Source organism: Salmo salar, chromosome 11, assembly GCF_965601325.2.
Source record: "Salmo salar chromosome 11, fSalSal1, whole genome shotgun sequence".
NCBI lineage: Eukaryota > Metazoa > Chordata > Actinopteri > Salmoniformes > Salmonidae > Salmo > Salmo salar.
The window spans coordinates 111876254-111887894 of NC_138301.1; the positions used below are offsets into that span (position 1 = coordinate 111876254).

At 45.0% G+C, this 11641-nt stretch overlaps 1 long non-coding RNA gene across 1 annotated transcript; it reads left to right on the forward strand.

Annotated features, from left to right (window-relative positions):
• Positions 1-7781: 7781 nt before the first annotated feature.
• Positions 7782-11129, forward strand: LOC123725202 (uncharacterized). The gene is made up of 5 exons (XR_014379474.1): positions 7782-7951; positions 8051-9216; positions 9451-9573; positions 9691-9792; positions 10022-11129. It is a non-coding gene; the product is annotated as an uncharacterized LOC123725202 (long non-coding RNA).
• Positions 11130-11641: the final 512 nt, after the last annotated feature.

Genomic DNA, 11641 nt, shown 5'->3' on the forward strand with positions numbered 1-11641 from the left:
ATTTAACCTTTATTTAACTAGGCAAGTCAGTTAAGAACAAATTCTTATTTACGATGACTGCCAAACCCGGATGATGCTGGGCCAATTGTGCGCCGCCCTATGGGACTCCCAACCACGGCCGGTTGTGATGCAGCCTGGAATCAAACCAGGGTCTGTTGTGACGCCCCACGCACTGAGATGCAGTGGCTTAGACCGCTGCGCCACTTGGGAGCCCTAAATCTTTAAATATAGATATTTCAGAATAACAAATGTAATGTAGACATGATTATTACATGCTGAGTTCTAAAATAATATATATGCTCCACACTTAGTGCTACGATCTGTAATCTCACTGAAGAGAGTAGAGATCAACAATGTTATGCGGCTCTGGGAGAATCTGTCATTCCACCTGACTGCAAGCACAAGTGATGAGAAAATTACATTGAAGGATGGGGTTGAATGTATTCTGCACTTCAAAACTGGAGAAGTCTGGAGATTTAAATTGCATCAGGATTATGTGAATTGCTCTGAGTTCTTTAATACTGGAACATTCAGACTGCACAGACTTAGAGAGGAAGACTGTGGAGATTACCAATTGGAAACATATAATTCAGAGGGAACACTTGCGCAGAGTCAACGTGCTACTTGAGATACAAGGTACAGAACCTTTTTTGTTTACCAATCATCCTGCATCCATCCTGGTTGTGAGGGAGATCATTGAAAGACCATAATATTGCCAGTGTTTTGTTCGATCATGCTACATGGCTGTAAGGTCTCTGTGTTTGTGATCTGTCAGCCCCGGTGTCAGAGCCAGTGTTGTCTCACCTCTGCATCATGGAGAGAGCGTGGTTACATGCTCCTCAGAGGGAGATGGTCTTCAGTACAGCTGCACCCTGAATGGCCAGAATCTGACCAGGAGAGTAGCCTATGACCACTACCAGAGCAGTGTCATCATACTGAAGAGTGATGTGACACGAACCCTGACCTGTATGGTTCAGAATAAAGTTAGCAGCAGCAACTCCACTATTGATCTTCCAGCCTGCCAAGGTAATCTCAGGACAGTTTCATTCCCACTTTGTGACTTGCCTGATTAGATCATTATTTATGATATTGTATTTGTTAGCCCAGAAATGGTCTTGCACACATTTTAATTCATTCTTCTTACTGAAATCTGTTTCTCTTTTCAGCTTTGTATGAATTTTGCATGAAAAAGTGGCCACAAGATCAATGTTTTGATAAGAACCACGTTTTGAGATTGTGAAAATCACTTTAAGTACTGTATCAGATGACTTTCAAAAGAGCAAAGGGATGACTTTTTCTAAATGTAATTTATGTGATATTTTGCAACATCATACTTTTTTATATAGATGACTCATATCTGATGTACATATATGGAAATAAATACTGTTGCTTTATAAATAATCTCCCGCAGTTTCTTTTAAAGTTGGAAGCAGAAGTGCCTCTTTCAGGGAGGAATCAGCATGACCTTGCCACGTTCTATCTTCAAATTCCCTGTCATATATGAGCCAAGGCGCAGCGTGCCGGTAATTCCACATCTTTATTGAAGAAAACCGAACCAAAACAATAAACAGCAAGAAACGTAACGCAACTGTGGCGTACACACATAAATAATAATAACCCACAAACACAGGTGGGGAAAAGGCTGCCTAAGTATGATTCCCAATCAGAGACAACGAATGACAGCTGCCTCTGATTGGAAACCATACTCGGCCAATAAAGAAAAAACAACAGACATACAACACAGAATGCCCACCCCATGTCACACCCTGACCTAACCAAATAGAGAAAAACGACTCTCTCAGGTCAGGGCGTGTCAGACCTCTATTCAAAGCAGGAAAAACACATCCAGGTATCTCATTTTGCACCTCACAGCATATTGGCTATTATAATTGCTTAGGTGCGGACTCCCGGCCGCAAACCTGAACCTATAGGGGAGGGTCCGGGTGGGCATCTACTCATGGTGGCAACTCTGGTTCGGGGCGTAGCCCCCACACCGCCCGCTGATCCCCCCGCTTCTGCGTCGCCGGAGGAACCAGACCGTGGATCAGCGCTGGAGGCTCTGAACTGCCAACCGCCGCTGAAGACTCTGGGCTGCAGGCCGCCGCTGAAGACTCTGGGCTGCAGGCCGCCGCTGAAGACTCTGGGCTGCAGGCCGCCGCTGAAGACTCTGGGCTGCAGGCCGCCGCTGAAGACTCTGGGCTGCAGGCCGCCGCTGAAGACTCTGGGCTGCAGGCCGCCGCTGAAGACTCTGGGCTGCAGGCCGCCGCTGAAGACTCTGGGCTGCTCCGGGCCGGAGAGCGTCTCTGTAGGTTCCGCGCCGGGGACCTTCACTACTGGTTCCGCGCCGGGGCCTTCACTACTGGTTCCGCGCCGGGGACCTTCACTACTGGTTCCGCGCCGGGGACCTTCACTACTGGTTCCGCGCCGGGGACCTTCACTACTGGTTCCGCGCCGGGGACCTTCACTACTGGTTCCGCGCCGGGGACCTTCACTACTGGTTCCGCACCATGGATCATCCTTACAGGCTCCGGGCCATGGATCATCCCTACAGGCTTCGTGCCATGGATCATCCCTACAGGCTCCGGGCCATGGATCATCACTGGAGGCTTTGTGCCATGGATCATCACTGGAGGCTTCCTACGGGGAGCTGGAACCGGTCTCACCAGACTGGGTAGACGCACAGGAGACTGGGTGCGCAGAGCAGGCACAGGGCACACTGGGCCGTGGAAGTGCACCGGAGGTCTGGAGCTCAGGGCTGGCACACCCTGTCCTGGCTGGATGGGCACTGTAGCCCAGCAAGGGCGGGGCGCTGGTACAGGACGAACAGGTTTGTGCTGATGAATGGGGGGTACCGTGCATAGAGCTGGTGCAGGATAACCTTGGCCGAAGAGACGCACTGGAGACCAGGAACGCTGAGCCGGCACACTTCTTCCTGGCTCACGGCCAACTCTAGCACGGCAACTGTGAGGAGCTTGCACTGAGCGCACCGGGCTGTGAGTGCGCACTGGCGACACAGTGCGCATCACCGCATAATACGGTGCTTGCTCGGACACTCGCTCCCCACGGTATGCACGTGAGTTGACTTTTTTTTTATTCGCGCTGCCTCTCGGGCTTCTGTTGTTGATTCTCCCCGGTCGAGCTCGTCTTCCTTGTCAGCGCACGCTGCTTGGCCTTCTTGTGGTGGGTTATTCTGTCACGTTCTCTATCTTCAAATTCCCTGTCATATATGAGCTAAGGCGCAGCGTGCCGGTAATTCCACACCTTTATTGAAGAAAACCAAAACAGGTAAACAGCAAGAAATGTAACGCAACTGTGGCGTACTCACACAGAAATAATAATAACCCACAAACACAGGTGGGGAAAAGGCTGCCAAAGTATGATTCCCAATCAGAGACAACGAATGACAGCTGCCTCTGATTGGAAACCATACTTGGCCAAAAAAGGAGAAAAAAAACATAGACATACAACACAGAATGCCCACCCCATGTCACACCCTGACCTAACCAAACAGAGAAAAACGACTCTCTCAGGTCAGGGCGTGTCAGACCTCTTCAAAGCAGGAAAAACACATCCAGGTATCTCATTTTGCACCTCACAGCATATTGGCTATTATAATTGCTTAGTTGTCTTTGCTGTCTTTGTATCTAAGATAATTGTGTAGTTTAGAGTAATTATCGAAGTTAGCTAGCCAGGTTAGCTAGCTACATAGTTGCCTTGTAAGGTGTAGCACTGAAGCTATCGAGGTTACCTGGCCAGCTACACTTTCAAACAAAGTCAACAACGCGGCCACTGCTAGCTAGCCTACTTTACCAGCCAGCAGTACTGTATCATTTTAGTCAATAAGCTGTCTTTGTCATAGTTTGTCATAGTTTGATAACTGTGTAGTTTAGAGTAATTATCGAGGTTAGCTGGTCAGCTATTTTCGTCCCCTGCGACGCCATTTCCAAACCTAGCCAACTATTACCGACGAGCAGCATTGTAGAAACTAAATACATTACAAAGGAACGTCTTGACTAGTGTTATGTTAGCTAGCTACATAGCTGCCTTTGTATCATGATAAGGTGTATCATGATAAGGTGTAGCACTGTAACTATCGAGGTTACCTAGCCAGCTACACTTTCAAAGTCAACAACGCAGCCACTGCTAGCTAGCCTACTTCACCAGCCAGCAGTACTGTATCATTTTAATCATTCTAGTCAAAAAGATTTTTGCAACGTAAGCTAACTTTCTGAACATTCGAGACGTGTAGTCCACTTGTCATTCCAATCTCCTTTGCATTAGCGTAGCCTCTTCTGTAGCCTGTCAACTATGTGTCTGTCTATCCCTGTTCTCTGCCCTCTGCACAGGCCATACAAACGCTTCACACCGCGTGGCCGCTGCCACTCTAACCTGGTGGTCCCAGCGCGCATGACCCACGTGGAGTTCCAGGTCTCCGGCAGCCTCTGGAACTGCCGGTCTGCGGCCAACAAGGCAGAGTTCATCTCAGCCTATGCTACCCTCCAGTCCCTCGACTTCTTGGCGCTGACGGAAACATGGATTACCACAGATAACACTGCTACTCCTACTGCTCTCTCCTCGTCTGACCACGTGTTCTCGCACACCCCACGAGCTTCTGGTCAGCGGGGTGGTGGCACTGGGATCCTCATCTCTCCCAAGTGGACATTCTCTCTTTCTCCCCTGACCCATCTGTCTTTCGCCTCCTTTGAATTCCATGCTGTCAGTTACCAGCCCTTTCAAGCTTAACATCCTTATCATTTATCGCCCTCCAGGTTCCCTTGGAGAGTTCATCAATGAGCTTGACGCCTTGATAAGTTCCTTTCCTGAGGATGGCTCACCTCTCACAGTTCTGGGTGACTTTAACCTCCCCACGTCTACCTTTGACTCATTCCTCTCTGCCTCCTTCTTTCCACTCCTCTCCTCTTTTGACCTCACCCTCTCACCTTCCCCCCCTACTCACAAGACAGGCAATACGCTTGACCTCATCTTTACTAGATGCTGTTCTTCCACTAATCTCATTGCAACTCCCCTCTAAGTCTCCGACCACTACCTTGTATCCTTTTCCCTCTCGCTCTCATCCAACACTTCTCACTCTGCCCCTACTCGGATGGTATTGCGCCGTCCCAACCTTCGCTCTCTCTCTCCCGCTACTCTCTCCTCTTCCACTTCGTCAACCATTTTGAAAAGAAGGTTGACGACATCCGATCCTCGTTTGCTAAGTCAAACGACACCGCTGGTCCTGCTCACACTGCCCTACCCTGTGCTTTGACCTCTTTCTCCCCTCTCTCTCCAGATGAAATCTCGCGTCTTGTGACGGCCGGCCGCCCAACAACCTGCCCGCTTGACCCTATCCCCTCTCTTCTCCAGACCATTTCCGGAGACCTTCTCCCTTACCTCACCTCGCTCATCAACTCATCCTTGACCGCTGGCTACGTCCCTTCCGTCTTCAAGAGAGCGAGAGTTGCACCCCTTCTGAATAAACCTACACTCGATCCCTCCGATGTCAACAACTACAGACCAGTATACCTTCTTTCTTTTCTCTCAAACTCTTGAACGTGCCGTCCTTGGCCAGCTCTCCTGCTATCTCTCTCAGAATGACCTTCTTGATCCTAATCAGTCAGGTTTCAAGACTGGTCATTCAACTGAGACTGCTCTTCTCTGTGTCATGGAGGCTCTCCGCACTGCTAAAGCTAACTCTCTCTCCTCTGCTCTCATCCTTCTAGAACTATCTGCTGCCTTTGATACTGTGAACCATCAGATCCTCCTCTCCACCCTCTCCGAGTTGGGCATCTCCGACGCGGCCCACGCTTGGATTGCGTCCTACCTGACAGGTCGCTACTACCAGGTGGCGTGGCGAGAATCTGTCTCCGCACCACGTGCTCTCACCACTGGTGTCCCCCAGGGCTCTGTTCTAGGCCCTCTCCTATTCTCGCTATACACCAAGTCACTTGGCTCTGTCATCCTCACATGGTCTCTCCTATCATTGCTATGCAGACGACACACAATTAATCTTCTCCTTTCCCCCTTCTGATAACCAGGTGACGAATCGCATCTCAGCATGTCTGGCAGACATATCAGTGTGGATGACGGATCACCACCTCAAGCTGAACCTCAGCAAGACGGAGCTGCTCTTCCTCCCGGGGAAGGACTGCCCGTTCCATGATCTTGCCATCACGGTTGACAACTCCATTGTGTCCTCCCAGAGTGCTAAGAACCTTGGCGTGACCCTGGACAACACCCTGTTGTTCTCCACTAGCATCAAGGCGGTGACCCGATCCTATAGGTTCATGCTCTACAACATTCGCAGAGTACGACCCTGCCTCACACAGGAAGAGGCGCAGGTCCTAATCCAGGCACTTGTCATCTCCCGTCTGGATTACTGCAACTCGCTGTTGGCTGGGCTCCCTGCCTGTGCCATTAAACCCCTACAACTCATCCAGAACGCCGCAGCCCGTCTGGTGTTCAACCTTCCCAAGTTCTCTCACGTCACCCCGCTCCTCCACTCCTCCGCTCTCTCCACTGGCTTCCAGTTGAAGCTCGCATCCGCTACAAGACCATGGTGCTTGCCTATGGAGCTGTGAGGGGAACGGCACCTCCGTACCTTCAGGCTCTGATCAGGCCCTACACCCAAACAAGGGCACTGCGTTCATCCACCTCTGGCCTGCTCGCCTCCCTACCTCTGAGGAAGCACAGTTCCCGCTCAGCCCAGTCAAAACTGTTCGCTGCTCTGGCACCCCAATGGTGGAACAAGCTCCCTCACGACGCCAGGACAGCGGAGTCAATCACCACCTTCCGGAGACACCTGAAACCCCACCTCTTCAAGGAATACCTAGGATAGCATAAAGTAATCCTTCTAACCCCCCCTTAAAATATTTAGATGCACTATTGTAAAGTGGTTGTTCCACTGGATATCATGAGGTGAATGCACCAATTTGTAAGTCGCTCTGGATAAGAGCGTCTGCTAAATGACTTAAATGTAAATGTAATACACTATACCAGTTTACAACCTATTGCTTCAACCTCAGTTGTAGACAAACTATTAAGATCAAGACAATGGAACGCCTTCCATTGCATCGTTGATTGTCTTTTCAGAAATAACTAATTTAGAAACATGTGCATAAGAATAAAGGAATGATACTTTGCATTGCAAGTACACTGTTTTAGCAAGCTGTGGTGAAGTGGCTAACTGATGTGAAAATGAAACGGTCTGATGTGCATCAACAGAGCAAGGCAAACCACAGAAGTTAAACTAGGCCCAGAGTGTAAAATGCATATGGTGCTTTAGCAGGTTATTCTATATTTTATATCAAGTGGTTAATGAGTGTTTTGCAGAGTAGCTAAAAAAGAAACGGTACAGCATGCATATGAACAGCATCCCACAGCCACACCTGTTAGTGTGGCTGTTTCTACAGCTCAGTAGCTCTGCCTGGCCTGTGGTCAGCCTGCTCTTCATGGAGAGAAGTGTTATTGTGTTATTGACTGTGCGTTTGTTTATTCCATGTGTAACTCTGTGGTGTTTTTGTCGCACTGCTTTGCTTTATCTTGGCCAGGTAGCGGTTGTAAATGAGAACTTGTTCTCAAAAAGCCTACCTCGTTAAGTAAAGGCGAAATCATTTGTATATTTTTTTAAGTGAAAACATGAGTAGGACATGGAGGTGAGTTGACATTGTATACACTGTGGCTACTTGTAAGCACAAAATCGTTTTTTACATTTCTCTCTTCAGTGAGTGAAACTTGTAGAATGTTTAAACCCATATGCTGTGGTTTCATGACTAGAGGGCCATTTCCCCATAGCAGGAAACAGAATTGTCTGAGCGTAATGACAACTACACATTCATTTCTTGCCAAACTTTCTTGTTTACAAACATGTCCTCAACCCATACTCTGAGAGCTTTAACATCTACTGGTGGGCTTCCAATGTGGATGTTGCTTCTTCACCTCTACATAAGATATGGTAAGTAGGCTGAATAGTTTTTCTTGATAAGTCAAAAAATATTTTAAACAATAGTTTTTTGCTCATCTATTTTAAAGCATTGAAATGCTTTATTTTCAGTTGTTGCAGAAGACATCAGAGTAGTTGGACGAGTAGGAAACTCCATATTCCTTCACCCTAAAATGCACTTACACACCAAGATCTCTGACGTAAGATGGAAACATGTTGATACAGATATGTTAATAGCTAAAAATGGTACGCTTGTTAATTTAACGGATAGGTGTGAGATCTTTCTAAATGGTTCACTGAAGTTTAATGAAGGACTGAAAAGAGACAGTGGAAATTATACTGTGCAACAATACAGTGACAATGGAGATTTTCTATCCGAGCAGCACATTGAGCTCAGTATTCTAGGTGAGTTGTTTGAAATTACTGCAAATTTAGACATCTGCTATAATCTAAAACAATTTTTCAATTTGTCAGGGAAGTTTTAGCACAAGCATACACATCTATGTTGATTAAACGGGCAATCTGCAATTCAAACAATAATGGTGTACACCCAGCCATTGTTTTGGTAAACAGCTGAGGGATGGGGCTGTAAATGTATCCACTCTCAAATTCAGACTAAGTTATGGATGCACAATATCAAAAAATTTTTAACAATGTTTTGAAGCTACACAGTTTGTTTACAATCACATTGTCTATAAACAATGGAGTAAAACAGGCTTATTTTGGGTTCTGGTGGGGTACAACAGTTGAACTAAGCTCATGAGGCATTTATAAGTAATATTCTTCAAGAATCAATGGGTATGTCATTAATTTAAGTCCAAAAATCGATGTAAGAACTTGCAAATTGCCCCTTTAAAGTAAGAATATGAGTTTTTTTTATATATTTTGGCTTTCGTTCATTTATTGTCCATTAATGTATTTGCTTCATTTTGACTGAAAATAATATTCTCTGTTGCAGCTTGTTGATTGACTTTGCACTGTGTGAGTGTATATATGTGTGACATGATTGATTTACATTTCAGAACCCGTCTCCAAACCAAAGGTGAGAACCTCCTGTACTTTTGATGGGAGAGTTGTTCTGACCTGCTCTGTTGATAAAGGAGACAGAGTTGTGATGAACTGGACCGAGCAGCCATATGCCTGGACAGGGTCCAATCAGACCCTGAGCTCAGGTCCTGTTCTATTCCTAGGCAGCTATACGCCTGGAAACCTGACCTGTGTGGCAATGAACGAAATAAGTGAAGAAGGCTTCAGTCCAGTTGTCCCGACATGCAGAGGTACAGTAACTCCTCATGGACTTTCTGCATACTATTGGTCCATAACCGTTCTCTCTGGACAGTACAGTAGACCTGCCCATTACTTGTCCTTTAATTGGGTAGGACAGAATGTATTGAACCAAGCTTTGAAGGCACACATATGAGTCAGGGGACAGGGTACTACAGAACAAAGTACCTTTTTTAAGATTCATGAATATATTTAGAATTAAACTGTGGCATTTGTTTTGGGAAAAGGTCGCACATCAGCGGTGGCTGCATTTGGGCTCTTTGCATTTGCAATGACGACACTGGCCGTCGCCATTCTAAATTTGAAGATGAGGTGTCAGAAAAAGAAAAAAGGTAAAAGTCAGACTGAATGTAAGTATCTACTTTATGCAGTTTTGTTGTATTTCTATAGAAAATTCACATGAAACATTTCTATGGAAAATTCACATGGGACATTCCATTTCTCAAACTGCACTGTTGTGTGTTTAGATGTGGAGGAGAACAACTACATTGAGATGCGCGGGAATTTATGCAACAAATGTCCTCAGGAGGAGACCACAATCCACCTGGACCAAGACACCTCCCATTACGGTAACTCACAGCAGAGAATTTCACACAGTACATTTCCATCACAGTTTATTAAGTGATAGTTAAGACTTAAAGTTAGTGCATTCATCTTAAGGTAGTTGGTGAGACAACCACATATCACAGTCGTCGTCACTTCATCATAGTTTGTGTACAGTAACAAGTATTTTATTTCAACACCGCTTTATGATTATGAATGTATATTTTGTAAGATGTTGAAATTGTCTTACCGCAGAATTCTGCAGACCTATTGCACCTGCTTCCAGCCAGAGAAAGAGAAGACTATCACTGGAGTTGAATGATATCTATGTATGAAGAACAATGTTTTAATGGCATTACATTTCAATAGCATCGATTTGTTTTTCAATGTGAAGTATGCAACTACGCACCATAATTACTGATCATTTTTTACAATTCATTATGTTGTATTTCTGTGATAGATGTATTTTTGTTGTATAGTCGTAGAGCCTAGAGAAGCGACATATAGGGAATTATTTCACCTGTATTTTGATATTGTATCATACCCATAGTCACATGACTTCCTTATCAGACTGGACCACTAGGTGGAAGCATTGCAGTATGATAAAGAAACAGGGTAACTAGTGGTGAGGAGAAACATCACAGGATTACTGTCATTACATCAATAGTTGTTTCAAAATAGATGGACGCTGCTGGGACGACTGTAAATTATTCAATTTCAAACTGTTCTGGTTATTATTGTCTAATGTATGTTTTTCTTCAAAATGTCCAGATAAAGGACTCTTGAGTGGCACAGCGGTCTTAGGCACTGTATCTCAGTGCTAGAGGCGTCACTACAGACCCTGGTTTGATTCCAGGCTGTATCACAACCAGCTGTAATTGGGAGTCCCACAGGGTGGTGCACAATTGGCCCAGCGTTGTCCGGGGTGGGCCGTCATTGTAAATAAGAATTTGTTAACTGACTTTCCTAGATAAATAAATAATATAACCAGGGCTCTCTGTTCCTGGAGAGCTACCCTCCTGTAGGTTTTATCTCCAACCCTGTTCCTGGAGAGCTACTGTCCTGTAGGTTTTAACTCCAACCCTGTTCCTGGATAGCTTCCATCCTGTAGGATTTCACTCCAAATCTAACTTTGTACACCTGATTCTAATAATTAGCTGGTTGATAATCAGGTTAGTTACAACAGGGGTTGGAGTGAAAACCTACAGGAGGTTAGCTAGCTCTCCAGGAACAGGGTTGGAGAGCCCTGGCACTACATACTACACTCATTACATTGTTCAAATCATCAGTCCAGTTTCATTACAAGTGATGTTAGAATGAATAATGTAAATATACTTACTACAAGTTTTTTTCTGTGTCAAATAAACTACATATGCATACATATAATTGTTATATTTGTACTGTATGAATTGCAATGTCAGCTTAGTAAATGTTGATTGTTTTTAAACCTCATCTTAGACAATTTTCATTAATTCATACCATTGCTATCGGTAATCCTGAAGAAAACACTAGCAAAATATCACCTATCTACAGTATATAGTCACTTCCGCAATGTAAGTTACGATTTGGCACACAAAGTGCATTTAGCAGTGTAGCAATGGCTCTAATCGCAAATTGATTTTCATTGCTGATCTTAGGTAATAGGTACACGGACTTATTACAAAGTACGTTTTGAGAAGAGAACTTTTTTTATCTTCTAAATGTAGTAAAGTACATATTTAGATTTATTTTGAACTAAAATTTGTTAGTTTGGATAGTTAATGATATTTGCAGGTTATTTTTTTCATGAAATAACTATGTAAATAATTAGTAGCTTAACTAGTTCACATCAATTGTAATAATAAAAGTCAATTTACTAATTTCATAACACTTTAT